We start from the raw sequence: 5319 nt of genomic DNA, 5'->3' as shown, positions 1-5319 counted from the left end.
GTGATTGTGAGATTAATTTATAATTAATGGTTGTTCTGTTTGGTTATCCTTTACTAGGTAAGGGAAAGTCAAACAAGTGGGAATGTCAGATTTGTTCACAAGTTGCAACCCACTTAGTTCAAAGGGATTGGCGTCGGCGACAGGATAGCAATCCAACATTTAACCCAATTACAAATTTTCTTTCAATCCTTCCAACTCAAGAGTTCTTTTTAATCAACTCCCCATCAAGTAAGGGAACTACTCAAGCATTGTAAATAAAGAATCCATGGCATATAAAAGGGAATTAAAAGAAGACATGATTATTGGAATTGAAATTGAATTAAAGAGAAATAATCCTTGCATTAATTAATCATAAAAGTATCTAAATGACAAAATTGAACATAACAAAGAACATGGAAGGTTAAAACCAAGTTAAGAGAACAAACTAGAATGATGAAGTCTTGATGAGGAAATAACTCTTCTCAATGTTCCAATGCTAAGACCAATTGAAAATTAAAATCCTAAAAACTAGAGAGAAAAACCTAAGAGAGTGAAAAACTAGATCTCAAAACTACTGAATGAATGTCTGTGTTGTTTATGCATATTCTCAGACAGACCATCATAGAATATGCATATGATGCTCCATTCTGAAAGCATGCCAGAAGGACACCTTCTGATCAATTGCTTATATCTTTCCCAAGCTTCATAGAGGGATTCACCTTCCTTCTGTCTGAAAGTTTAGACTTCCACTCTAAGCTTGCTCAACTTTTGAGGTGGAAAGAATTTAGCCAAGAAAGCATTAACCAACTTTTCCCAAGAGTTCAGGCTATCTTTAGGTTGTGAGTCGAACCATGTCCTAGCTCTGTCTCTTACAGCAAAGGGAAAAAGTATAAGTCTGTAGACCTCAGGATTAAACCCATTGGTCTTAACAGTGTCACAGATTTACAAGAATTCAGCTAAGAACTGATGAGGATCTTCCAATGGAAGTCCATGAAACTTGTAATTCTGCTGCATCAGAGAAACTAATTGAGGCTTAAGCTCAACGTTGTTTGCTCCAATTGCAGGAATTGAGATGCTCCTTCCATAGAAGTCAGAAGAGGGTGCAATAAAGTCAACAAGCATCTTCCTTACATCTCCACCATTGTTATTGGGTTCGGCCATCTCTTCTTCTTTTTCGAAAAATTCTGTCAGGTTCTCTCTAGAGTGTTGTGCTTTAGCTTCTCTTAGCTTCCTCTTTAGAGTCCTTTCAGGTTCAGGATCAACTTCAACAAGAATGTTCTTATCCTTGTTCCTGCTCATATAAAAAAGAAGAGAACAGAAAAGAATAGGAATCCTCTATGTCACAGTATAGAGATTTCTTTATGTGAGTAGAAGAATAGAAGAGTAGAATGAATAAGAGAGAAGATGAAAAATTCGAACACAGAGAGGGGGAGAGGGTTCGAATTTTTAAGAAGAAGAGAGGTGTTAGTAAATAAATAAATAGAAAGAGATGAGAGAGAGAGAGAGAGAGAGAGAGAGAGAGAGAATTCGAAATTAAAATTAAAATAAAAAAATATTTTTGTTTTTATTTTAATTATTGGTTAGTGATAAACCCATATTTTATGATGTATTTTGTGCTTAATTTGAGTGATTTATTCAATCCTTCACCCACTTATTCATAATAATTGCATGATTTTACTTTCCCTTCCTTATTATGTGATGTATGTGAAAAACATGTTTTCTAAGCTTTAAAATTAATTATTTTAATTGCCTTTATTTCCATTCGATGCCGTGATTAGTGTGTTGAGTAGTTTCAGATTTTCTAAGGCAGAATGACTTAAAGGATAGAAAAGGAAACATACAAAATGGAAGGAGAAAGCAAAACGGAGCTTTAAGGAAACTGGTATCCACGCGACCGCATGGACGACGCGATCGCGTGCTAGAAGCGAAGATGCAGCGACGCGGCCGCATGACTGACGCGACCACGCGCCTTAAGCAGAACGCACATGACGCGGTCGCATGACTGACGCGACCGCGTGGCAAGGAAAAGCTCCGAATGACGCGACCGCGTGACTCACGCGGACGCGTGACAGAGGCCACGCACCAGAAATTGCAGAAAACGCTCAAAGCAGATTCTGAAGCCTTTTTGGCCTAAATCCAAGTCCAGAAGGCATAGACTAAAGGCTATAAAGTGGGAGAACGCATCCATTCAGGGAGAGCTCGCATATTTTATTTTTCAATGATTTAGATTTAGTTGAGAGGGAGATCTTATCCTCTCTCTTTTAGGATTAGGATTTAGGATTTCTTTTTGCTTTAAGAGTGACTCTCGATCCAGGTTTTACGTTTCTTTGTTTTAGCTTCCTTTTACTTTTATTTATTCCGGTACTTAGATTGATCAGTGAATTTATGAATTTCTTCCATGTTACAGACTGTTATTTGAATTAATGATAATTGAGATATTTTCAGTTTATGATTGTTCTCTTTGATTTAAGTTACCATTGCTTCCCATCTAAGGGCATTTTTATTATTCCAGCAATTTTACTTTTTCCCCTTTTGGTCCTGGTTAAGAATTCAGTAACTCAACAGTTATTAAACTCAACATAATTGATAATCGTTATCTTGCTAATTGAGCTGAACTTAAGTAATCCCAACCTTTTCTTAGGAAATAAATAGGATTCAAAGGTCAATTTAATTAGTCCCTTGACTTTCCTTTGGCCTAGTAAAGGTTGACCAATTGGAGTTTAGATTCAACTTTCATTATAGTTGAGAGAGATAACTACGTTGGACCTCCAACTTCTCTTACCTTGCCAAAAGTCTGCTTTACAGTATTTATTTATTTTAATTGCCATTTACTTTACTTGTTATTTAAATTACTTGCTTCTCATCTTCTAAACCCCGATTACAACCTTTATAGCCAATAATAAGAACATACTTCCTCGCAGTTCCTTGAGAAGATGACCCGAGGTCTGAATACTCGGTTAACAATTTTTAAAGGGATTTGTTACTTGTGACACCCAACACGTTTGTATGAAAGGACTTTTGAAAGTTTAGAAACTATACTTGCAACGAGGATCCATCCGCAATTTTCTAGACCACACAAAAGTTCTCTCATCAAAATGGCGCCGTTGCCGGGAAACTGCTAACGTGTGCCTTATTATTGGTTATTGTAAATATTTTTCTTTTGCTTGTTTATTTATTTTTGTTTTTTCTTGTTTATCTTTATTTGCTACCATGAACTCTCACCCCTCTCGCTTTGAGTTTGGTTCTAATATTGTTAAAGGAAATAGGAGTTACAGCAGGAACGCGCATCAAGGTCAGACCAATCAAGGATGGATGGAACCAAGAGGATCTAATCAACCCTTTTGGCAGCAACACCCTCCGAGATATCCTGAACAAAGACCATTCTACAATGCATACCCAGCTGAAAGATATGGTGGACAACCTTGTAACTACCAACAAGCCCCACCCCGTGCATGTAAACCATCCTTTCAATATAACCTCGAACCACCACACTCACAAGCTTCTCTTCACCATTCGCCACCATATGATCCTTCCTTACCCCAATACCAATCCAATCGCTCCCAATCACCACCACTTTCCTTTGTGTCATGTCCAAGTCCAGCAACCCGAGAAACAAAGGTTTGCCTAACGGAAACAGTAAATAAATTTCAAACAACCATTCAACAACTGGAGCAAGCAATAATTCAATGGGTTTCTAGGTGCTCAAATACACAAGGATCAGCCACAGCCCCATGTGAACAGTCTAACGAAGAGCGTAGCATGAAGGAGATACCGGAAACTCCAGTGGACAAGACAGAGAATGAATTCGTACTAGAACAAGTAGAAGAAGCTGTCATCGCTCAAGAAGAAGAGTTGGTTGAAGATCTAGGAGATGCTGAACCTCCATGGGAATCCAGAATTGAGGAACACGCCGTCAAGGAGACTACAGTTGATGCTAAGGAGGATATTTCTCCAAGGCAAGTCGTTTATGAAGAATCAGACGAAATAATCCAAGAAACAAATTCCCTCGATAGTGATAGTCACAAGTCTAGCTCTCTTAGTGATGAACTTGCATCCGCAAGTGAATTCTCTGAGATCGAAGAATCTTCCCCAAGTGAATATGAAGATGATGCAGAGGTAGATTTCTCTCAACCTCCAATCTATGACTCAAGTGATGAGGAAGACACAGAAGACTTCGACCAGGACACAGATACAATTGAAGATCTTTGCAAAGAAGTGGAGGAATTCACAGAAGAGCACAAAGAAATAGAACTTGCAGAACCACCAAAAACACCTATCCCAAGGCCATTACCACCTAATACAAGCTTCAAGTGGGTACAATCCTTAATTTATAACTTTACTTATTCACTTGAATATGGTTTGCTTGAAACAGATGGCCAGCTTAGAGCTCTCTGCGGCTTTAAGAGTAAGAGGGAAATGGCTTGTACTCAGAGCTGGTGCACAAGGTTCAATAAGGTTTCACGCTTCACCTCGAAGTACACGGATTGGTATCATGCTCAATTGCATGGATCACGAAAAACGTTTGGTCACCAAGGTGAGATTCTACTTTTTAAACCGCCCGAATGGAAACATGTAGATCAAGACGGAGGCGGATTTAAAAGCAAGGCTTGGAATCCTGGACTCTATCCTGACATTCGTCGTCCCGGGAGCCTGAAAATCTGTTTGGAGCTGCTCAGAAGCTTTGCATGCTTGGTTTGGGACCCCGGAGGCTATTGGCATTTCAAGCACTGATGGAGATTTTTAGATGAATTTAAACATAAGCCGCCATAACAGGATACTCCTCCAATGTCCAACTTAAGGACTTTAACTAAAAGTGCTAGGTGGGAGACAACCCACCATGGTATGGTCGCTTCTTTTTCAATTTATTTCTTATTAATTGCTTTCATTTTTTCTTTTTTATTTTAATTTATTAAACCTGGAATCATGCATAGCATTCATGTTAATCATTGCATTCTACATTTTTCATGCATATATAAAAAAAAAGGGTGCACGACGCGACCGCATGTCCTATGCGATCGCGTCATATTGCGAGAAACTCCACCCACGCGACCGCCTGACCCACGCGGCCGCGTGATATATATATATATCGGCGTAAGGATCCAACAAACAGAAAGTTAGGTTGGAATCGTGCGGCCCTTGTGCGTTTCGCACAAATTGGCCCACGCGATCGCATGCCCCATGCGATCGCGTCACTTGCACAATACCAATCCCACGCGACCGCGTGAGCGACGCGATCGCGTCGCATGGATTGCACATCACCCCAAAAGGAGACAGAGAGTTGCGCTAAAACGGCCCTGGAGTCATGCGTTTAGCACGAATTTCAGCGACGCGATCGCGCGA

The 5319-nt window shown here is 39.6% G+C and overlaps 1 non-coding gene across 1 annotated transcript; it reads left to right on the top strand.

The window, feature by feature from the left end:
• Positions 1 to 634: 634 nt before the first annotated feature.
• Positions 635 to 738, top strand: LOC148572112 (small nucleolar RNA R71). The gene has a single exon (XR_015880299.1). It is a non-coding gene; the product is annotated as a small nucleolar RNA R71 (small nucleolar RNA).
• Positions 739 to 5319: the final 4581 nt, after the last annotated feature.

The sequence above is a fragment of the Arachis ipaensis genome, chromosome B3, assembly GCF_059453495.1.
Source record: "Arachis ipaensis isolate K30076 ecotype BB chromosome B3, ASM5945349v1, whole genome shotgun sequence".
Lineage (NCBI taxonomy): Eukaryota > Viridiplantae > Streptophyta > Magnoliopsida > Fabales > Fabaceae > Arachis > Arachis ipaensis.
This window is presented reverse-complemented; position numbering and strand designations above follow the sequence as displayed.